Raw genomic sequence first — 25,956 nt, 5'->3', positions numbered from 1 at the left:
GTTATATAATTGACCATCAGGTGGTTCGGTTCTAAAATATACCGTGCACTTCAAAGGCTGGCAGATATGAAAGAAGAAAAAGCTGCCGACACAAAAGAAATGCTCTCAGCCTCAACGAAGGTCTGAAAATCTCACGCTGTGCCTATTTGGGAAAGAAAGTGGGGTGATCCACAAAGAGCCTAAAAACAGTGCTGTGAAAACCGACGTCATCACCTCTAATTGAACGTATGACACGCAGGTGCCAACATGCAGACCAACATCAGCTCCGCTCAGACAAACATGCGTGTCCGGTAAAGTGGCTTTCTTGCGGTGGAACGATGAGAGCCATTTCTCCTCACACAAGGCATGTAATTACTGACACAGATCATCCAGAGATAATGCCTGCTAGCTAAGATTAGCATATAATCGACAATAATGTCAGTGCTTTCAATGCATGAAGGCGCTGGTACAAGATGTCCGCTTTTAGAGGTGGGTGAAGTGTTTTTATATGTATTCATGGACACTATAGTGTAGGGGAAGCAGCTGTATCTGGTCAACCAAGGGTTTATTATTGCTGAAAGTAGTTCTGCTCTGCTTGTTTGTCCTATATGTTAGGTACAGTATGTACAGCTCTGAGAATGTTTTGAATGAAACCAAGTGTTTTCTTTTTGCATGATTCTACAAATAAATGCCCTTGATAGATCTGCTATTGTTACAGTATAATGGCATTTAGCAACTGATGTTTGTAATAATATTTTTATGAGATTAAGTCATACCACACTCTTAGCAGCCGATTTGAAAGTTATCACTCGATTTGAATGGGCATTGTCAATGGTTATCAGCTGATAGATATGGGCCAGTATGGGACTTCTATGCCTACTGGTAGGCTCAGAAGGCTATCATCATCCATCCACATGGTTAATCAGCTATCACATTTGGCTGCGGCCAGAAGTGAACGAGAATTATTGATATTATTTATTACATTTCCCATTAATTGTAAATACAACCATCACTGTAATGTAAAAACAGATCTGGATCTGGAGTCTTCTCTGTTATTATAGCTGATTAACTATGTAGATGGATGATAACAGCCTTCTGGGCCTACCAGTAGGCCTAGAAGGCCCCTACTGCCCCATATCTATTAGCTGATAGAGTGACAACATTCGAAGGGGGTGCTCTTAGACAAAAAAGTACACAAGTCTTAACTGTTGCGGTACCCTTTCAAAAAGTTTGTACTTAATGATACATATTAGTACCTTGAAATTTCAAAAGGTATACTCGCATTGTGTATTAATACTATATTATAATTATATTAATGCATTATGCAGCATTTTAGTGTGAAATGTTGTATTGAGATATCAGTATGGACCCTTTAGGTATAAATATGTGCATTACCTTGAAAGAAGACGAACAAATTAATTGCATTGGAGAATAATTAGCATTTTAGAAATACATTCAGAAATATTGGACCCTTTTCACAAGACTGCTATGATGCATTTAAAAGTCATGCTAATCTTATGTCCTTGAAAGTTTTTTTTATATTTTATATATTTTTTTAAATGCATGAACATTTATATGCATTTGTGTATGTTTTTTAAAAAATATTATCGCTTATTTGAGGTGTTTGTAATGCAGCTTCTATGGGGCTGAGAGTAAATTTGATGATGTTCTCTCATCTGGCTACCATCATCAATCTCTATACACTATTTTTTTTTCCTTTTTTCTGAAAGTCTTGATAACACCATTGTGGCATTATTCTTTTATTATTTCAGCAAATAAGATTGTAAAAACAATTATTTGTTGTACTCTCCCATTCACTGCGCTCTTAAGTTTACAAAACTGACATCTTCTGCTGCCGAGAAACTCGGAAATGTGTAAAGGGTTTATATAAAACAAACTACAAGTAGACCTACAGTAAATGAAACGTATCTTTAAACTGAATGGGCTATAAGCACAGCTAATTTTTTTCATAAGGTCAGCTTCCGGTAAAAGGTTAATGTGACTATTTAAAATTTTATAAGGTTTCTTTTACAGCATCGACAATATAATTAAAATACAATCAGTTAAATAAACTTAAGCATTCATTTAGCTGTTAAACGAGGTGATAGACCATGTAAACTTTAGCGCTGTTAACGGCAGCAGGCTAGTGCAGAAATTGAATATACTGGGATAAAAAGATTTTTCCTATTTTAAGAGAAGGCGGGGAAAAATGGAATTTATTGCAGTGCTTCTTGTCGAGTCTGAGACCCACTTTATTTTGTATATTTCTAACAGGCAGTAAAGATGGCTGATTTATAATTTTTTTTTTAAGAAAACCGATCCTCAACATGGTAATTTTGTAATTTAAAGACTTAACTTTCAGAAAATTAAAAGAGCGTATACATATACCCCATTGGGGGGTATTGGGGGAAAACAATGTATGAAAATATCGTCAATAAAGAAAGAACAAATGATAGTGGGTTTTAATATACTGTAAACAAAATATGTGATAATTTTTTTAACCTAAAACAACATCACATTGTTATTGTAGCAGACAAAATATGTCCAGGTTATTACAGACCAGGGATGGGGAATATATATATATATATATATATATATATATATATATATATATATATATATATATATACACTGTATGCTACGAAACGTATGTGTCTCATTTCTCCTTATTTCCATCTGTGAAAACAAAAAATGAACGGACTGTTTGGAAAAAGTTGGAGACATTCACTGATGACTTATTTCAAGGTCTAGCTGCGTATAACAAGTCAGAGTCAGGGTTCTAGCAAATAAACTAGAAAGGGCACAAAGTTGAATCAGCTACAGCAAACACATGAACTGTGATTAATCGGGAGTTGCTTTCACAAAGGAAAAGCTACAGGCTAAGATTTTAGCATTCTGCTAATATTCTGCATTGCTGCAATATTGCTAATAAAAACGGTTAAACTTAAAATGATAGATGCTTGCGCTGTAGTAATAGAAAAAAAACAGATATCTACATGAAATTTTTGCTATTTGGACATGAATTCAAGCTTGTTTATAACTTTTATAATAATGCAAATGTATTTAGTTTTCTATTTACTGATTGATATAGACATGTCAAATGATATTTATATTTACAGATAATATAAAGCTTTGGAAAACAAATTATGAGACCGCTTACAAATTCTCAGTTTCGTTTCTCTGAATTTATTAGCTCTGGGTTTAGGTGAAGTGTATTTTTTATTATTCTATAAAATATCTGATAATATTTCTAATAATAATAATAATAGTAAAAAACATTATTTATAGTTATAGTATAGTTTTTCCAGAATCTGGATGAAATACATAACGTATGTATGTATTTGCCAAAGTACTATGTTATTGGCCAAGACATCATGACTGAAATTCATGACCCATCTTTAGCATTCTCTACAGTCATCTCTTCAGCCGAAACATATGTATTTTCATGTTAAAAATAAACCCATTACATAGTAAAGCTGAATACCGTGCACTCATGCTGGCTGTTTTGCTTTTACGGTCTAATTGGGGGTAATGCATAAGATTACAGCTATCTTCTAGCTAAAAGTAGATTCAACTAAAGTGTTCAAAAGGCTAAACTTAAAACATATTTGTAATGTTCTGGGACATGAGAATGTAAGTATTTATAACACAAAAACAGCATTAAGTTAAATGTGGTACTACAACAACCAGGTTAGCCATGATTTATTACAAAAATTGACTAAATTGACTCCATTGTTTTTTACACTATTTTCTTTTGTCAGATCACTGGATTGTTCAGTTACTGGATTAATATTGTGAGGTGGTCAAAAATTCTGATTAGTCAGATGCAACGATGAAAAAACTTTAAAAGGTCTTTATAAGAAATACTCGCAGGAGTTTTTGCATTTGCAATATCTCATTGGTATTGGTTTTGCGACAATATATTTATGATTTAATAAACAGTCTCTTTGCAAGGCCGACAATGCATTGTGACAGGTTCACAAAACAGCCCACCCAGAAAAGTGCCACGCAAACAGTTTTTTTTTGGGGGGAAGCACAGATAAATTGTCTCTATTACCTGACAGATTTCAGGGAAAAGCATGTGCTGAGAAAAAAAAATGTCTCTGTGACAGTCTGCGTAGCCACCTCTGTTTTTACAGCCAATCAAAAACCAGCTGATCGGACATGCAAGATGATTTACAGGTACATCATTCATTTACAATTTTTTGATTGATCAAGCTAAAAATCATATCCATGCATCAGCTCTCATGCAAATACCATGATGAATGTAGTTATAAGACATGCAAAAATCCACTTTATCTGCAGGGCCATCAAAACCAAACCTGGTTACTACAGATAACTGCTGTTGTTTAAGAATTTAAGAGGTTTGGTTATTTATAGATCAGTAACATATATCTATCTGGTAGTGTCAGTTTACATCTTTCCGTGTTTGAAACCCTGATTGAGCAATTATGTAAGACATTATTTGGTCATTAATTGTTTATTTTGTGCTATAATTAATAGTTATAAGGGAGGAATGATAATTGTTGGGGTGGATCTCCATGCACGTTTGTACTTGGATGAATGCAGAACTGATTTCTAGATGCATATAAACGTAAAATTTCTGTTTCAGTTTTTGAAAATCCAACAGAGACCGCTGTGTACGCTTTTTGAGGCTCTCAAATTTCTTGCATGTCCTCTTCTCACATAAATTCACCAGAGGGCTCAATATACACTTCAGCTGACCAGGTCAGCTTGCTGTTGACTGGCTGACTGACCAACTGACCCTACAATCTCTTTCTCTAAACCTAACCGATAGTGTTTTCAAAAGAAATCTAAAAAAAAGTAAAGCCGTCGAGTCCACGTGATTTCACCATGTTTTCACTTTGTTGTTCATTTATTTATTTTTGCTTTTATTTTACCTGGTTTCTGGAACCAAGTTTTCTTTGCCAGACTCGAACCCCATCATCACGGTCAGCACTGCTCCATATCCCAAGTCTATTAGTGTACGCGGTGAGCTACTGTGCAAACTGGTAACACTGGAAAAGCTGTTAAACAGATGTAAGCTGTCAGCTGGTTGCACGAAATGAAACAGAAGCCATCAGCTGCATCATACCGCCCCACAGCCTTCATTTTAAAGACAAACTGCAGCCAGACATACCTCTTTCTACATAATTTGCGTTCTACAGAAATATAGACATGGGTACATATCCACAATGAGCCTGTGTTTCTTAAAGTTATAGCATGAGTTTCTTTGATCTGTTTAACACAAAAGAAGATATTTTAAAGCAGGTGAAAACCAATAAGCATTGGCATCGTTAGTAGGTGAAAAATACTATGGAATTCAATGGTTACCATTATCCAATATTCTTTAAAACCCTTCTTTTTTGTTCAACTGAGGAAAGAAACTCAAGCAGGTTTGGAATTAGTGGGGTGAGTAAATGATGAAAGAATTACAATTTTGGAATGAACTATCCCTTTAAAGTACGATATTAAAGTTTCTGACTAATGCTTACTTCTCTAATGGTGAAAATAGCAAATTAGAGTTGCCCAAATCTTGTAGTTTGTTAAGATTTAGTTTGCCTGCATTTTAAAGAAAATCCTCATGGTCAGTATCTTTAAATCTATTGGCCAGAAGCACAGCTGATATGATAAGGTGAAAGTCTGCCTTTATATGACAGCAGAGCTTTTATGAAGCTTCTATACTTGCCGAAGCAAAATCGATCACCAGTCTGACCCTACATGGCACGAGGGCAGATTCTCTTTTCCACCACTGTGTAAACAGATAAAATGTTACTGAATGAAAACAGCCCAAAATAAACCAGAAAATAAACCAGCTTTAAATGTACAGCACATCATAGCAGCCATAAATTCAGCTCAACCAAAGCCAAAATCCATCCATGTCCATACTCTCAAGGGTCCCGGAGAGCCAGCAGGAGCTGGAGCAATGGATAGACTCTAGTTCCTGAGATTTATGCTGACAAACTTGAGCATTTACAAAATTCCTGTCCCTTTATTGCATATTGGGTAACATCTGTTTAACTGCCTCATTGACTACGCACACCTAAGGATTACTAAAATATTGAGCTTGAGCCAAAAGCCATTTTTCTTTTTGGGCTTGATTCGAACAGACTGAGGATATTTCTGCCGAGGATTCTCTGGAGATATGAGCCTGTTCATTAATAAAACGTGTCACTGGCCAAAACCCTAATGAGCACCAGCGCATTATATTCCAAAGCCCCTCTGTGTTTTAATTACAGGCCCAAAAGCACTTCGTTTTCAATCATCATTAATATTGTTTCCAATGCCCTGGTTTCTTTGCTACCTGGATGCTCCCGCAACACCTGCTGACATGTCTAGAGACCAATAGGGAAAAGCCATGAGCTTCATTATAATGATAACAGAAACATTTTCTTTCAAAACTGCCCATCTATCCCTAACGGTGTTGCTAGAGGTGAAGTATAAGGTGTTAACAGGAGAATCCCATGTAAGCTACGCTATTGATTATTTTCATACTTGACGTCCAGTTTTAATGTGCCTCTTTGGGAATTTTTCTCAGCACATTTCATAACTAAATAGATTTGAGTTTTTACAGCATGTCAAAACTTTTTGTGATTGGATCAAATCCTTATGTCAAAATGTCTTATCTCACAAAGTAAACCTTATCACTTTTCACATTATGTCAAAAAGCAAACTTTCTGGCAATTTTACAGCTCCTTAAGTCAACCTAAAACAATTGTAAAGGATTGCTTTTGGAAGGTAATTAATATTTGGAGCCAATCCTAATGAGACACTGAAACAAAAATGGACATAAGAATACAATTGGACTCTACTGGTAAATGATGCAGGGAAAAAAAAAAGGGGGCTGAGCCTATAAACGATATGATATCAAATTGCGATACAATATATGTCGATAACGATGATAAGCTATAGACATTTTTACTCAGTATTGATCTAAGAGCCAATTACACCACAGTCAAATGTTACAACAGGAATCTGTAATTGTCCTACAGTTGATTTTAGAGATATGCTACGTCACCCAGTATTGTTTAGTGAGCTCGATTCACTTTCCCGCCAGCAGTATTAGCTGTTAAACGGTTGTCTATTTAAATACTGACTATATTTTTATATATATTTTTTTACCATTTTAGTTAAGTAAAACATTCATTTTTAAATATATATATCTGTAATTGTTTACTTTAAGAAAATGCAATAAGTATATTTTTGTTTGTGTACTGTATTTATGCTGCCAATTACAGTTCTTCAGAATATTATATTTTATATTGTATGTCATATATTATAGAAAAATTTAAATGTCCAAAAAAAAAATCTGAGTAATGTGTAAACTGTTTTTGTTAATAAATAATACTTAAAAATGTTATTTAATTGTCTAATCGTTGTTGTTTCAGTCATTGTTGAAATACTCTTTTAAAGCTGGAAGCACTTACAACTTATATTGAAATATACAGTTTAAGTCAGATTTATTAGCTCCTCTTTGAATTTTATTGTTTTTTTAATATTTCTCATATTATGTTTAACAGAGCAAAGACATTTTCACAGTCTTTCTGATAATATTTTTTCCCTCTGGAGAAAGTCTTATTTGTTTTATTTCTGCTAGAATAAAAGGAGTTTTTAAAACCATTTTAGGTCAAAATACGTAGCCAGTTTAAGCTATATTTTTTTCGATAATCTACAGAACAAATCATCATTATACAATAACTTGCCTAATTACCCTATCCTGACTAACTAACTTAGTTATCGTCTTTAAATGCCACTTTAAGCTGTATAGAAGTGTCTTGAAAAATATCTAGTCAAATATTATTTACTGTCATCATAGCAAAAATAAAATAAATCAGTTTTTAGAAATGAGTTCCTAAAACTATTATGTTTTGAAATGTGTTGGAAAAAAAATCTTCTCTCCGTTAAAAAGAAATTTGGGAAAAAAATAAACAGGGGGGGGGGGGGGGGGGGGGGGGGGGGTAATAATTCTGACTTCAACTGTATATACCGTTATCAGTCAATATGGAAAAGAATTATCGAGATTGCATTTTTGCCATATCACCATATCTGCCATATCTGGGGTCAGTTTTTGAAATAGGTTGCTTATGTTCTTTTATGTTCATAAGTTGCACTTATTTGATCAGAAATAAAGTAAAAACATATTATAACAGCTTTAGACATCATTCTGATTGTTATGATGAATTCTGATTTGGAGCCCAGCCTACATTGGCTAACATTGGTAATTGGCTGTTCCCCTTCGGATGGGGAACTCCAATGCTATGTGGAAACTTCCACTATGGGGATTTCGTCAGAATCCAATCATCTGAAAGAGTATAAAAACGGGCCAATGAGTTGGCAGCGTCAGCGTGCACAGCTGGCGTCAATGACAATCAGTCATGCTATAAAGACGCAGCCAGTGCCATGCTCGACATCCTTTCGCTTTCAGAGCCTTTCACGAAGCTTCTGAGAGAGTCTTTGAGGGTATCTCCAACCTGTGTCTACAGAGAGAGATCGAGAAGCAGCTTCTCCCGGTCCAGAGCGCGTATACGCAGTGGCAGATGGTCGAGCTGGGTATTTCTCCCTTGCCTGGCGTCCTTTGGGTCCGGTCCTCCAAGAGCGGTTTGTATATAGGAAAAAAGCTTTCCTAAAAGAGCAACACGGTCGTGCAGCGCGTCTTTTTCAAGACGTCACTCCGACCGTGCGTTTCTGGATGCGGTGGTTTCCTATCCCCGGATGATGGGCACGAGCACAGCGTTTCATGTCTGGGGGTCCAGCATGTTAATGCAGTGCTCGCGGGCAGTGCATGCCATCACTGATGTCATGTCTGTTGCGCAGTTAAGATCGCGGCTCGCTCTTGCAAAAGAGCCACCCACCCCAGTTGTCCCCCGCACTGCGGTTGGCACTCGGGCAGATCTGAGGGTTTCAGTGAGAGTAAATCCGCCGCCCCCGGGCCGTGGACCTCTCGCTCCTCCACGCGCTCCATCCAAGCTTCAGGTGAAGAGAAGCGCTCCGTCCTTGGATGGTCGCTCTCTCACCTGATGACACCGGGGGTCAGATGTCCATCGCTGCATCGGAGGATGGGCTGTCATTGTCTGATGAGGATGCGAGCCCGCTCGCTCCCTCCCTCCGGGGTGGAGAGCGCGGCGTTAGCATCTAAAAAGCAGACATGATGGCCGTGCTTTCTCGGGCTGCTTCGGCCGTGGGTCTGGTGATGGTTTATCCCCCAGCCCCGCGGCCGGACCGACTAGATGGGTGTATGTGGAGGATATAAGGAGGCAAGACCTTCAAAGCCTCCCGTCCCCTTCTTCCCGGAAGTGCACAGTAAACTCACGCTGTCCTGAGGGCACTTTTTTCTGCCCGATCTGCGTGCGCTTCCATCCTCACCATCCTTGGAGGTTGGGCTGTCAAGGTCTGACGAGGATTCGAACCCGCTCGCTCCCTCCGGGACTTTGAGCGCGGCGTCGAATCCAGAAGCAGACTTTGCGGCTGTGCTTCCCCAGGCTGCTTCGGCCGTGGCTCTGGAGATGGTTTATCCCCCAGCTCCGCGGCCGGACCGATTAGAGGGGTGTGATGTGGAGGATGAAGGCGAGACCTTCTAAGCCTCCCCATCCCCTTCTTCCTGGTTGGGCACAGTAGGCTCACGCAGTGTGCTGCGTGCGCCTTCCCCCTCACCATGCACGCTATGGCCACCTACCAGCGCTACCAAGCGCAGGCGCTGGCCCGGCTGCGCGAGGATGGTTCTGACCCAGGACTGAGCATGCGCTCCGCACCGCAACCGACTATGCTCTTACAAAAAAAAAAAAAAAAGTCGGCTGTGTGTGCCCTGGGAAGGACGATGATCACATCCGTGATCCAGGAATGCCACCTCAGGCTAAACCTGGTGATGTGCGTGACGTTGACAAAGTTCGCTTTCTTAACTCACCCATTTCCCAGGCTGGCCTGTTCGGCGACACTGGCAGTGAATTCGCCCAGGAATTCACGCCGGTGAAAGAGCAGTCGGAGGCGATGGGCGAGGTCTCTATCGGCGGGATTGTATGACCGCTCCCCCCCGCCGAGCCATCCACATCCGCTGCTTTTTCGCCGAGGACGCCCGCCCGCAGCTTTGCTTCGCCGCCCCGCCTGCGCCTCCGGCCACGCGGCTGCGCCGAGCATCGCGCAGGCAACCAGCGTCCCCCGCCCAGGGCGCCGCTAAGTTCGGTAAAACGGACCGCGAAGCGTCCCTGAGGCGGGCCATCTGGGGAGGAGGGAATTTGCTCTTTCCCCGCTGGAGGGCGGGGCACGTTATTTAAAGGCGTAAAAAAAAAAAAAAAAAAACGCCATCAAAATCCTCAGTGAAAGAGCACTTTTCCCCTCCTCCGGATGTGACAGCCCGAACACTGCCAGTCTGGGACGCTATGCCTTCCAGCTCGCAGGATCGGTGCATTTCGCCAATGGCTCATGGAGCACGAGAGAACGGTCTCCTTTCTCTCCACTCCCAGCCCCTCTCCTGGAGTTTGAGTGCGAGACGAGAACATCTCCTCTCCTGCTCTCCTGTGGGACCCCAGCGCTCCCCGGATGAGCCCACTCACTCCACGCTGCCCCGCCGCTGGCACGTCAGCGATCGTGCGGGTGGGACCATTTGCGGGGGGCTCTGCCTGCCTGGTTAGCGCGGGCCAGCCCATCGCAATGGCTCATCCATACGACCAGACTCGGCTATGCGATTCAGTTCGCTAAACGGCCTCCCAGGTTCACGGGCAACCAGGGTCAGTCCTGCGTCCGCCCCTGTCTTGCGAGAGGAGATTGCTGTCCTCCTGGCGAAGGATGCAATCGAGCCGGCCCTCCAGCCGAGATGGAGCGCGGGTTTTACAGCCTGCACTTCATCGTGCCCCCCCAAAAAAAAAAAAAAAAAAAAAAAAAAAAAAAAAAAGCGGTGGGCTACGGCCAATCCTATATCTGCACATTTTGAACCGCTGCCTTCACTGGCTGCGCTCCGAAATGCTTACACAGATGCGCATCACGCAATGCGTTCGTCCTCAGGATTGGTTTGCAGCAATAGATCTGAAGGACGCGTATTTTCATATCTCCACACTTCCACGCCACCGGCAGTTTCTGCGGTTTGCGTTTGAAGGTCGAGCGTGGCAATACAAGGTCCTCCCCTTCGGGCTCTCTCTGTCTCCGCGAGTTTTCACCAAGCTCGCGGAGGGTGCCCTCGCGCCCCTTCGGCTCGCCGGCATCCGCACGCTCAATTATTTCGATGACTGGTTGATTTTTAGCCCACTCTCGGGAGCAATTGATTATGCACAGAGACAAGGTGCTCCGGCACCTCCGCCCGTTGGGGTTTCAGGTCAACCGAGAAAAGAGCAAGCTCGCCTCCGTGCAGAGCATCTCCTTTCTCTGGTTGGAGCTGGACTCGATCACTATGGAGGCGCGCCTCTCACGAGAGCGCGCCGAGGTAATGCTGAACTGTCTGAGAGAGTTTGACAGGAAAAAAAGTGGTCCCCCTGAAATTATTTCAGAGGCTCCTGGGGCATATGGCATCCGTAGCCGCGGCCACGCCGCTCGGATTGCTCCATATGAGACCACTACAGCATTGGCTTCACGATCGGGTCCCCAGACGCGCATGGCACGCGGGCACACACTGAGTGACTGTCACTGCGCTGTGTCACCGCACCCGCACCCCCTGGAAAGGACCCCTTCTTCCTACGGGCCAGTGTGCCCCTAGGTCAGGCGTCCAGGCAGGCTGTCGTTTCGGCAGATGCCTCCAGTATGGGGTGGGGGGCCGTGTGTAGCGGGCATGCTGCTGCGGACCTGTGGAGGGGAACCCAGCTGCATTGGCATATCAACTGCCTAGAGCTGTTGGCAGTGTTTCTCGCTCTGCGCCGCTTTTTACCGGTGCTGAGGGAGCAACACGTGCTGGTCAGGACGGACAGCACGGCCGCGGTAGCGTGTTCCATCCGGATGGGGGTATACGCTCCCGCTGCATGTCTCAGCTCGCTCGCCGTCTGCTCCTCTGGAGTCATACGCGGCTGAAGTCGCTGCTTGCTATTCACACCCCGGATGGGCTCAACCGTGCGGCCAACAGGCTCTTACGGCAGCTCCTTCCCCGGGAGAATGGGGACTCCACCCCGAGTCATGCGTAAGTATGCACTCCCCCCAGTGAGCCTACTCGCGCAGTTTCTGTGCAAGGTCAGGGAGGACGAGGGGCAGGTCTTGCTAGTTGCGCCCCTGGCCCAACCGGACCTGGATATCAGAACTCTCCCTCCTCGCGACGCCCCCCCTGGCGAGTCCCTTTGAGAGAGGACCTACTCTCTCAGGGACAGGGCACCATCTGGCACCCTCGCTTAGTTCTGTGGAACCTCCACGTGGGGTCCATAAGACGCGACGAGGAAGACTTAGGTAACCTACCGGTGGCGGTGGTTAATACCATCACTCAGGCTAGTGCACCCTCTACGAGGCATGCCTACGCCCTGGAGTGGAGTCTATTCACTGAGTGGTGCGCTTCTCGCCGAGAAGACCCCCGATCTTGCCAGATCAGTGTTGTGCTTTCTTTCCTTCAGGACAGGTGGAGCGAAGGCTGTCGCGCTCCACACTGAGGGTTTACGTGGCCGCCATCTCCGCTCATCATGATGCGTGGATGGCGGCACCGTGGGGAGGCATAACCTCATCATCCAGTTCCTCAGAGGTGCTAGGCGGATGTTTCCACCCCGCCCCCCTCTCATACCCTCTTGAGATCTCGCGGTAGTGCTACGAGCCTACGTGGGGATCCCTTCGAACCACTCGACTCAGTATCCTTGAGATTTCTGTCCTTGAAGACAGCTCTGCTGGTCGTGTTGGCATCGGTTAAGAGGGTTAGGTACCTGGAGGCATTTTCGGTCAGTGACTCGTGCCTAGAATTCGGGCCGGCCTACTCTCACGTTGTCCTGAGACCCCGGCCCGGCTATGTGCCCAAGGTTCCTACCACGCCGTTAACAATCAGGTAGTGAGCCTGCAAGCGCTGCCCGCGGAGGAGGCAGACCCAGCCCTTTCATTGTTGTGTCCTGATTCGCGCTTGCGAATATATGGGGACCACACTCAGAGCCTTAGATCCTCTGACCAGCTCTTTGTCCATTACAGTGGTCGGCAGATGGGAAGTGCCGTATCTAAACAGAGGTTGGCCCACTGGATAGTGGATGCCATCTCCCTCGCCTTTGGGCCAGGGTGAGCCGTGTCCCCCGGGGGTGAGAGCGCACTCCACTACGGAGCATCGCATCCTCCTGTGCGTTAGCACGCGGCGCCTCTCTGACAGACATTTGTAGAGCTACGGGTTGGGTGACACCCAATACATTTGCAATTTTACAATCTGCGAGTGGAGCCGGTTTCCTCAAGGGTATTAGGCAACCCTTGGTGATTGAGGAAACGATTCGGTTGAGGTGTCGAAACACGCTTGCTGCGCCACTCTCCCTAACCCGGAGATACGTGCGCTTTTTCAGCTTTGTCAGTTTAGTTCCCCATTTCTTTGGCGAACCCTGCAGAGTTCCTCCGAGGCCCCCAGCACCTGACTCAGCGGAGGAGTCAGGTGTTGGCCCGTTACGTTGTCGGCATGCCCGCTGGTCAGCCCGCGTTCTGGGTATAGGTGCCTGCTATGTGTGATCCCCGCTGGCGATCCCATATGTTCACTCAGCCACGGTATAGTCCCCCCTTCTAGGGCAGGCTCGTGTCTTCCCTCCCCGCTAACCATCCTTATGCAAGGACTCCCCATCTCTGGGCTAGTCCATAGGTTGTCACCAGGTCTCCCCTCTGGGTAACAGGTGAGCTCCGCAGCGTCCTCCCTATCGGGACTGAACGCTTTCCCAACGTACTGTCGTATCAAAACCTATTTTACTGGGTTATTGCGACTCCCCGAAAAACATAACTGTTCTGAACAGGTAAGTGAGGGCCAGGGGACACGTTGGAAGACTGTGTCTCGGGGCGTTGTAGGTGCGCTCGCTCTACTGCGTGGCACACCCTTCGCCAGGGACGCAGTAAGGTTCTTTCGTTGTGGCGTTTTCCATAGATTTCCCCATAGTGGAAGTTTCCACATAGCATTGGAGTTCCCCATCCGAAGGGGAACGCTACGGTTACTAAAGTAACCCTTCGTTCCCCGAGGGGGGGAACGGAAATGCTATGTTCCTTCGCCACAACGATTGTCCCTTAGCTGTTGAGCGTGAAAGTCTCTTCAGCTAGAAAAGGATGTCGAGCATGGCACTGGCTGCGTCTTTATAGCATGACTGATTGTCATTGACGCCAGCTGTGCACGCTGACGCTGCCAACTCATTGGCATTTCATTGGCCCGTTTTTATACTCTTTCAGATGATTGGATTCTGACGAAACCCCTATAGTGGAAGTTTCCACATAGCATTTCCGTTCCCCCCCTCGGGGAACGAAGGGTTACTTTAGTAACCGTAGCGATAGATATTTACTTTAACTATCAGTTTAACAAGAGTATCTTATAAAGTGGCTGTAGAGTGTAGATCCAGAAAGGATTACTCTAACTAGATTACTCTTGAAGGATTCTTAAAAGATCCCGACAAGGCTCAATCTAAATTACAATAGAAACTCCATTAGCATTCTTTTGGGAGATGTAAGTAATTCATCTACATTTCAACCTTGGGTCCTATTTACATAAAACCTTTTAATGGAAAATTCCTGCAAAATATACAGAAAAAAAGCTGTGTGTGAGGAAAGAATCTATTGAAAAGCGTGGCACATTCTCTAAAATGCAATACCACGTTTTTGACTTCTTTTGAAAAGGTTTATAAAATGCTTTTCGTACTTAGAGTTTTTGTCTTGTTTCTTGTCCAAATATCTAAAGAATTCTTAAATCAGAAAGTATTTTCTAGAAAAATTAAACAATATTGTTCAACCCAGGCTCATTCCGATTACGTACCTTATATACATTCCTGGAGAGAGCAAAATACTAACAAGAGTGACACTTTTTTTTTTGCAGTTTTTGTTTTTGCGAATCCACCAGAGGCCGCTGTGTATTCTTTTTCAGATCTCAAATTTCTATTGCAAGTACCATCCGCATCTGCTGTTCTCAAGTAAATCCATGAGAGGCAGTTGCCAACTGACTGACCTATCAACCAATTACCCCTACCCTCCCCCTTTCATAAACTCAACCAATAGTGTTTTAAAAAGCACAGATTGACCTGCCCACCCACTTCCCTAAACCCAACCGCAGTCATGGCAGCCTGTTTTTTTTAACCACGTTTTCAGATTTTACCACATTCTCACTGTTATTTAGTTGTTTATTTTATATTTGGCTTTTGTTTCTTCACCGGACTGTTCTTTACTGCAATCAAACCCTTTCATCGCAGTCAACTCCACTCTGCGTCTCAAGTTCGCCAACGTACGTGACGAACTACCGGACAAAGTGGTAACAGCGAAAAACCAGTCGACATGGAGGTAAGCAGTCAGCTGGTAAATGAGAAAAGAAATGGCATCATACCGCCCCGTAGTGTTCATTTTAAATGCAAACTGCAGCCATATGTTCCTCTGGATAATTCACGATCTCCAGAAATGAACATAGGGCTGTACGTTTTTAGAATGAGCCTATGTTGATATTTATTTGTTCTCACAATTACGCAGTCAAAAATGTAGTTTTTTTTTAAACCAAGTTAAATAATTTGCTAATGGAGTTTTAGAATTGGAGTGGGGTTCTCCAATTTAGAAAAGATTATTTATGTCACTGGCTTAGCTTGTTTTAAGGAGAAGCTCAATAATTGAAAAAATCAGGAAAGTGGGTGAGTCCAGCTCTGTTTAGGTGGGAGTTTCGAGTGGCGAAAGTGGGAAGGGTCTGCTAAATATTGGGAATTTCAGTTCGAGTATGTGCTAATTTTCACAGAGGCAAAATAACACACAGACCCAGGGGGAAAAGACAGTGAATGTTTACATAGACATTAGTAATCGAATTATTTGCCAAATTATTAATTTGTCGACTTTAACTGCAGTTTGGCACTTTCACTTTCATTCAGGAACATTTCATGCATGCCCCCTGTGATACTGGATGTGAGGAACTGCTGGAAGAGTTTATGTTTGAATGTTTGATACCTTAGCATTTCTAATAGACGCATTTTCTGTAACTTAAATGCACTCGGTAGGTAGCATCAGAAAGCCGTGTGTGTAAAGACTATCCTGTCACAAAATGCGGCAAAATTTCTACATGATGGTAACTGTTTGATTAAGGTGTTTATATGTTTACATTCGGAGAGCAGCATTTACAGCGCATCTTTCAGCCCATAATATTGCAGTAATATTAATGTACTGTAAACTTAGTAACTAAATCATTTTGACTAAAGTATGTCTTTAAAAACTGAAAGAGTACTGCTGACGATGCTAACTGATTTGTTCATCTGAATAAAAATACACAAAGAACAGTGATCACATACTTACCAAATCTGTAGAGACAGGACCATTGGAATAGTGTCTTTTTAAAAAGAAGACTAGTGGCAAATCCGGATTTCACCATTTCCAGATTTGAAAAGCTCTCAGGTAAAAAAATGTTCCGTACAAACATATTTTTTGTCGCATGTTAGCAGACCACTGTAATCCACACGCTGCGCTCTCATAGCGGGGAATTAAAATCAAAATCTTTGTTGCAGCACATTTATAAATGCAACTCTGTCTCCAAACAATTCTTCTTCTTCCACTTGTTTTAATTACGGTTGGCAACACAACGTGATGTCTATCTGCAGTCTAAGCGCTGTAACAGATCTTCAAAGTTATCATGCATATTAATGAAATTGCACCTCATACAAAATAGAGTGTGCTGATTGGTTCTAACCAAGTCTTTCGCATGAATTAATGCTGAAAGCTCAAAGACGTCATGTTGTACTCGCCGGTACAGACATCCAGTATACATGCTGGAATTCACACAAGTATCTAATTGCCGTGACGCAGCTTCAAAATTTCTTTTTAAAATGGAAGAACAAATTTGCTCGAAACAACCCAAAAAACAACCAATGTTCACTTTTTTTGTGAAATAAATGTGTACTGATAGTGTTTTTAGCACATGGGACACATACAGTGTGCAGTCATATATGACTTTGTAGTATTTTTGCAGTATATATGTATATATCTTATTTCTTAAAAGTAGCTAACTAATTTTACTACAAAATATCTGTCAGCTTAGTTTTACTATTTCTGTACAAAAGTTAATTTAGCTAGCTATACATTAGTAGCTTATCCAGCATAGAAGAAATCCAGCAATGTTTTGCTTTGTTTTTTTATTTCTACTTTAATGGGCCTTGCATGTGAATATTACATGTGAATATTAAATGCAACACCAACACTGCACTATAGTTTTTTTATGCAGTTGTATTTCAATCCTCAAAGGAAATCCTACCTGAACACACTTTTATTGTGTAATAATATTTTCAGATCTGCCATCGTAGGTGAGACAGTCTGTTATTCAGCACGTCTGTCAAGAGGACAGCGCAATGCCAAACAACAAGGCTCTCAGGGACAGTTTCAATCAAAGAGACAATGACGTGTCAACACAGCACATCTGCTGAAACTTCACAGAACAGGCGAGCGTTCACAAATAATAATGAAGTAAGTTTTCAAAAGGAGATATGAAGGAGAGAGATGTCAATGCAAGACATGACAGGCCTACTGTACATGCAGTTTGCAACACTAAAAGCTTATTTTCCTAAGGCAAACCATAACTAATCCATTCCTACTCAATCACAAATATGTGGATTACTGCAGACTGGGTTAGTTGAGATGGGTGTCGTTTTTCTTTTTCCTGTGATACATTCCGCCACCGCGCCACTTGTCTTTGGCCAGGACTCAGGATATCAGTCTCTTTTGCCAAGATTTAATGGAATTTCACCGCCATCCAGAGCAATCTGTCTGGATCCAGATGGATTTGCTCATTTCATTAACGTTCAACTTGTTCGGAGACCACCTTGAGCAACCCAGAAATTAGCGCATGAACGATTGGGTGGAAGAAATTACCAGCCATCGTGGGATTTGATGGTAGAGATTGACTGACCGACCGGTAATTTTCATACATAAACATACATTTAAAGGAATGAGCAACTGTACAGCATTTAAAATGGAGAAATAAAATGTAATGTAACCAAAATATAAACATACAAGTACAACACATACACTTCTTTCAGTGTCAGAGGTCTGCTTTGTGTATCTTGAGACTGAATGAAGAGATTGTTTCCTAATTTGCTCGAGGGACGTGAAGTGTAAATGAAGTAATTAAGTGCAGTGATATAGAGGAAAGAATCTGATGTCTGTTTCATATCGTGTCAGTGTAAATTATATTGCTTTGCAGAAACAATCATATCTTAAAATGCTCTCATGTTCATTATTAATATTAAAGATGAGATCCTGGTTTGTCAGAATGACATATTCTGATGACAGAATTATTGATTTACTGTAGCTGTAGCAGAATCAAACAATGTATGCATACAGAATCATATTTACAACTCAAAGCCAGAGGTTAACATATCTAAAGCATGGCTAATTATTTTAGCTTATAGGAATGCAGATTTATGGCCTCAAAGTACCCAGCGGGTGGCACGGTGGCTCAGTGGTCAGCACAGTCGCCTCACAGCAAGAAGGTCACTGGTTCGAGTCCCAGCTGAACCAATTGGCATTTCTGTGTGGAGTTTGCAAGTTCTCCTCGTGTTGGTGTGGGTTTCCTCTGGGTGCTCCCCCAAAGACATGCACTATAGGTAAATTGAATAAACTAAATTGTCCGTAGTGTATGAGTGAATAAGTGTGTATGGGTGTTTCCCTGTGCTGGGTTGTGGCTGGAAGGGCATTCGCTGCATAAAACATATGCTGGAGTGATTGGCAGTTCATTCCGCTGTGGTGACCTCTGAAATAGAAACTAATCCAAAGGAAAATGAATGAATTACCCAGCAGGCACATGACGTCAGATTGACGTTGTACCCCAACGTCGGGGTACGTTGCATTTTGTTTGGAAATGAAAATCATGTTGACACCAGAACCTGATGTCAGGCCGACGTCAATGTCTAACGTCCAACCAAATATCAACGTCTGATGATGTTACAGCTTGACATTGTGTGGATGTTACCACTATGACGTCTATCAGACATTAAATGCGGTTGCCATACCGGACGTCACTTTCCAACGCAATCTAGAATCAACAAAATATCAACGTCATTTGACGTCGTTATTGGACATCAAAATAATGTTCTCCTTAGACATTGGCTGTTTCTCAATTCCAAGAATGCAGAGAACGAACTTGTGTACTTGTTAAGACCAGTCTTGCCAGGGGTCGTCAAAAGAACGAACTCGGGAGACCAGGAAAATAGAGAATGCGACCTGTGAAAAATGAGATGCTGCGTTCTTCCTGATTGTCACATGACCTTCACGCGTTTTTAATGGAAAATTATTTAAACATTACAGCATTCATTCAGCGATTTATAGTTTTACCCCTTTTCAATGTATATACCATGTATAAAGACCTTGCACACTATAAATAAAACAGATTTTAATTTGTATTTCAGCAAATAAACACCCTTAATGTGTTTATGCATTTATTAAGATTCTCCTTGTGATGTTTACTTTCACCGTATCATTTAGGGAAACTCCTAAGATAAAGAAGTTATATTTTTGAACTTTAAAAATAAATTCAATTCAATTCAATTCACCTTTATTTGTATAGCGCTTATACAATGTAGATTGTGTTAAAGCAGCTTCACATAAAAGGTCACAGTAAATAGGAACAGTGTAATTCAAATAAAAATAAATCTGTGTAAAATTCTTCGCTTCCTACATCCAGTCTCAATGACTTCTGGGACTTCTAAAGCGAGTGCTTTGCTCATGTCTGCATCAGTGCATCCTCGATATTAAGAACACATCCAGGAACTTTCATGCGTCCTCTGTATTTGCGATCTTGAGTATTGGAATTGAACTTTGGCAGTTGATGATTATGTTACACGAGAACACAAGGACCATTTGTTCTCATTGTTCTTTTTGCTCTGGACCAAAGATAAATTTAACATTCACAATGCCAATAATTCACCCATTGTACTAAAAGAAGATTTGATATGGTCTAACTGAACTGTAATATGCAACACTGTAACTTTAATTAGGAAACAGCAGATTTGCTTAAGCGTGCAATCCTGTCTGTGGTCTTGTAAAATAATGAATGAACAAAATAATAGTAGTCTTAGCGTGCTTGCTTGGTGCGCACCAGATTTTGGAAGACAGTGTTCACACTTTTTCAGATAAACTCCACTATAGTTGAGTTCATTTTAATCAAGCAAAACATTTCAAACACACAAAAAATGATACCATCCACAAAAAAACATGAAAGAAATTCACTTGCTCATTTGAGTAATTATCCTGCAAATTCCTAAAAAAATATTATCCATTAAAAGTTAAAATTGTACTCTATTCATATCCTAGAACAGCACAAAAAATAACAAATAGTCCTCACATCCAAACCATCTGTCATCTGTCAAATATTACTTTTGAAGAAGACATTTTACGATTTACTTTAGGACTAATTAAATTTGTGACAGTATCATAAACAAGCTTGAAACATTTATTAGACTTTGAAAAGGGACAGCATTAACTCACTTGCCAGATAAATGTTACTAAAATATTGCCTTCTGATCACTGCAGCCCAAATATGACTATTTATTTTGCTCCGAGTACTCACAAATAATCATTATGTGTTTGCAGAATTAGTGCCTGTGACAGTAGAAGAACTGACTGGGAATGTTTTAGTGCATCAACCAAATATGCAATCACGAGCAAATGCAAGGCAAATTTTTTTAACCATCGACATAAATGATGTTATGTTAATTATAGTTTGCATTTTAAACATAATATGAAATACTTTATTATTATTTGCATAACTTCAAGTGGTTCTAAACCATTATAAGTTTCTTTTTTTTTCTGTTGAACACAAAATTAGATATTTTGAAGTATGTTTGAAACCAGTAGCTATTGACTTCCATAATAGAAAAAACAATACTATGGAATACTATGAACTATTATACAAATACTATGGAAGTCGATGGTTACTGTTGTCCAGAATTTGCAAAGTTTTTTTGTTGTGTGTGTGTGTGTGTGTTCAACAGAAAATTTTAACTCAAACAGGTTTGTCAGAATGACAGATTCTGATGACATTTATTGATTTACTGTAGCTGTAACTGAATCAAACAATGTACGCATACAGAATCATACTTGCTACTCGAAGCCAGAGGTTAACATACATCTAAAGCATGGCTAATTATTTTAGCCTATAGGAATGCAGATATATGGCCTCATAAACCCAGCAGGTACAGGACGTCAACATGACATCAGATTGACATTGCACTCCAATGTCAGGGGATATTGCATTTTGTTTGGAAATGAAAATCGCATTGACGTCACAACCCAATGTCAGGCCAATGTCAATGTCCAACCTTAAATCAACCAAATATCAACATCTAGTGATGTTACAGCTTAACGTTGTGTGGATGTTCCCACTATGACATCTATCAGACTTTGGATTTTGGTTGCCGTACCTGACAAATGTCAGTGTTTGACATCAGTGTGAGCTTTTTTTTCCTTGCTATACACAAAATGGGATGTTTTTAAGTATGTTTGAAACCAGTAGCCATTGACTTCTATAATTGGAAAAACAAATACTATGGAAGTCAATGGTTACTGATTTCCAAAATTTTCAAGATAACTCTCTCTCTTTCTCTCTCTCTCTCTTTCTCTCTCTCTCTCTCTCTCTCTCTCTCTCTCTCTCTCTCTCTCTCTCTCTCTCTGTGTGCGTGCATGCGTGCGTGCGTGTGTTTAACAGAAAATTTAACTCAAACAGGTTTGTGATAAGTGAAGGATGAGCAAATATATTTCCAGCTGTGGGTGAACTAAACCTTGAAGTACAAAAATATACACAAACTTAATAAAGTTACAAGTGAAATAGTCCAATTTTAAAGTGAAAAATGTATGCTTGAATTCCAGAGGAAATGCAGAAATAAGACAGAAAAAGGGCCTTCCACACTGCTTAAATGGTTAGTCAACCCCAAAATGAAAATTTGCTCTTAATTTATTCACCCTCAGGCCATCTAAGGTGAAAGTGACATTTTTATATTGTTGAACATTAAAGAAGATGAAAAGCCCTAACCGTGCTTCTTGGTGATTCATTAAATGCCAACATATCAAAAGTCAATGGTATATTGAGAGTTAAAATAAACCTATAAAGGCAAAACTAAATGAATACCCATGGGTCATAATGGTACACTGACGTTTTATAAAATGAAGCAATCAGTCTGTGTAAGAAACTGTATACATTATTCACAAAATTATTACCTGTAATCCACAGGAATTTGATAATGAAACATCATAGCGCATAATAGCGCAAAATTATAGTCATTTTAAACCTTGCTCCTAAAACATTCACACTTTTAATTTAGAAGCTGTGTTAGAAGTGTGAAACTGTACAGATCCTTTGTGATGAACGACTAATAGCTCATATTAGCAATGTTTGGGCATTTGTTGGAAATACAACATATTGTATATAAACAAATGTCAAATGGTGGCTGAAAACACCAAGTGAGGTAAGGAAGAGAGTGTTTCGTTCTTATTTGTCATAGTCCAGAAAGTCATTTCAGCTTGATAGTAGTTTTATAACAATACTAGTAAATTTAATTTGTGCAGAAAATGTAAATAATGCATAAATCATTTGCAAATGAAGCATTGTTTCCTTCCCATGTGATGAAGAGTACAAAATGATCACTTCCTTGGACAGCATTAACAATAAAAGTGAAAGTTGCTTCAAGGGGAAGCCAGTGGCTCCTTTATGTCCACTGCAATACATTAGCTGTGCCAGTAATCTAAGTTCAAGGGCTACAATCAGGGTAATTTCTGGAATATCACAGAATGTTAAAAGTTCTCCTCCAGACATTGAAAGTCAGGGAATTTATGTTTCTTTGTCCAGGTCATGAAATATCAAGGTATTTTGTTTGTCATTTATACTTACATTTTTTACATTTATATTTTTTTTGATAAACTGGATTTACTTGTTCTGCCTATTGTTATGGCTAGGCTATTTTTTGCTGCCATTTCATTCCTTTCCCACTTGTCAGACAGCAATCAAATGCTGTCATCTGACTGTATCTGTTAAAATACTGTCTGTGGCTTATTTTTGTCTGCTTAATGCTCTTCCTGGATTCCGCAGAAAAAGAATGGATTAATGCAGCCCAAATTGACTTAACTTGAAATTTTTATTGAAATATGCAGCAATATTCCTGAAAATTATATTAGTTATATTATAAATTATATTAGAAAATATTCACCTAAATTTTAACATAATACAAAATATTATGTATCATTACATCATATTTTATAGAAATGTATAGGTAGCACTTTATTTTGATGGTCCGTTTGAGTATTAGTAGACTGTTTGCTTAATATCTGTTGATACAATTCTTAAGTTTCTTTTAAAACAACTTAATTGTTTTGTTCAATGTGGAACCGAGCATTTTTACTATGTGCTATTTTGCCGTAAAATATACACAAATTTACACTTACTGCTTTATTTTTTGGACCACAAGGATCATTAGTCTTTGTAATTTATATAAAGTGTCCACCTCTTAATCATATGAAGCCTACTACATTTTATTTACATACAGTTGAAGTCAGAATTATTAGCCCCCCTGAATTATTAGCCCCCCTGTTTACAATGTTTATAAAATTTCGGTTAAAGGAAAAAGTTTTTCAACACATTTCTAAACATAATAGGTTTAATAACTCATTTCTAATAACTGATTTATTTTATCTTTACCATGATGACAGTACATGATATTTTACTAGATATTTTTTAAGACACTTTTAAACAGCTTAAAGTGACATTTAAAGGCTTAACTAGGTTAATTAGTTTAACTAGGCAGGTTACGGTAATTAGGCAAGTTAATGTATAATGATGGTTTGTTCTGTAGACTATCGGAAAACATTTAGCTTAAACGGGCTAATAATTTTGACCTTAAAATTGGGTTTAAAAAAAATAATTGCTTTTATTCTAGCCAAAATAAAACAAATAAGACTTTCTTCAAAAGAAAAATATATATTATCAGACATACTGTGAAATTTTTCTTGCTCTAGTTAAACATCATTTGAAAAAAATTAAAAAATAAAAATTAAAGGGGGGCTAATAATTCTGACTTCCGCTGTAAATGATTAAATGATCAAAATTAACAACTCTATTAAAATCTCTCCAAGATTAGCATTAGAATAATGCTGTTCGTTTAAAATTTTTGCAAACAACACATTAAATGTTGTTTATAATGTAAATATGTAGAATTTTTATTCATTTGGCCTGCAGTATAAGTAATAGAAATTCAGCTTTTTTTGTCAATAAAGGTCAGGGATAAGTCAGAATGGGAGCCCTGTACAATTTCAAGTGTGAAAATCCCCCCACAGGAGTGAGCAGATTTGTTCTACTTAATGCCCCATCCAACATGCAAACCCCTTTGCAGATACTCAAAGCAAAGACGCTCCCTCATTTTCAATCTTTCCTACAATCCCACTTATCTAGCACATCCACAGTCTTAGCCCAGCTGCTGCTGCTAACTCAGCGGCTCTGATTAAATGTCAACTCCGAGCAGCACTGAGAAGTGTCCGGGTTAACCTCGGGCCACCTAACAAGCGAACACATAATAAGAGGATTCTTCAGGGCCCTGCCTTTCACCATTCCCTTATTCTGAAGGGCCGGTCTGTGACAACCAAATGGTTTAACGCTCTGCTGTTTACCCTATATTTCTTCATCAGCACTAGCCAGAGGGTGTAGAAAAAAAGAAAGAAAAAGTTTGAACAGCTTTGTCTGCCTGCGGAAAACTGTGCCCTCCTTTCTTGCTTGAAATAGGAAGCGCTTTATATTACCTGTCTGGTATTTGCTTGTTTCCTCTGTTCTATTTTTGGATCCACACCTTGTGCTAGTAATGATGGGTAACCCGAACAGTAAGTTCAGTGTATCTCTATTACAGCTGAAACTCGCTTAGGGTGGAAAAAAAGACAACTTGTGTGCAATGAGACGTAACTAAAGGACATATTTACATGCTTCTTACAAGAGCACCATCTGCTCAACGGCTCTTATGTTTTGATCATAATGTATTTACCCTGAGGTGTGTAGGACTGTGCCAGTGAGATCAGGTGGGCTTTAGCTCAGGCTGTGGATGGAGCAAAAGGTCAATATGCCAGGCTATGGATCACACCATATGGTACTGAGCGACGGGGGAAGATGAAATCATAGATGAGCCTTCTTATATCAGGCCAATAAGAGTACAGTATGTTTAAGAGAAGTGCAGTTTACTCTGCCTGAGAAAATACTAAATATCTTTGAAAAAAAAAATTTTTTTTTGGTAAGATTTTAATGGTGCACAACACACCCACATGGAGAAGTCATTTTGTATTTTATAGTAAATACTGTAGTGGTTTTGATAGCGTATAATATTTTGAATCAACCCAGGCTCATTCTGAAAGCGTACCGCTATTATACATTTATGGAGATCGCCAAATACGTCCCAGGAGCTATGTTTTTTTAGCAGTTGTTTTCATGAATCCACCAGAGGCCGCTGTGTACGCTTTTTGGGATCTCAAATTTCTCTCGCAAGTGCCATTCACGCCTGCTGTTCTCAGGTAAATCCACCAGAGGCCGCTGTCGACTGACTGACTGACTGACTGATCAACTGACCCACCTTCTTTCCCTAAATCCAACCAATAGTGTTTTGAAAAGCACTGATACATACATACATGGCTGTTTGACACTATTCTCTGCACCTACCGAGTCAGTAAAGGACCACAGACACACACATCACTAAGCTCACATACATGGCAAACTCCCGGAGACTCAACACACCCATAATCATCACCGAACACATGTTTATGCTGTCCATGAAAAACTGACATTTTCTTTTTGTTCGGCATGCAGTATCAAACTTCATTAAAACTACTCTCTACATACATTCATTCATTCATTCATTCATTTTCTTGTCGGCTTAGTCCCTTTATTATTCT

This window comes from Danio aesculapii, chromosome 11, assembly GCF_903798145.1.
Source record: "Danio aesculapii chromosome 11, fDanAes4.1, whole genome shotgun sequence".
In the NCBI taxonomy this organism is placed as follows: Eukaryota; Metazoa; Chordata; class Actinopteri; order Cypriniformes; family Danionidae; genus Danio; species Danio aesculapii.
Note: the sequence above shows the minus strand (reverse complement) of the source record.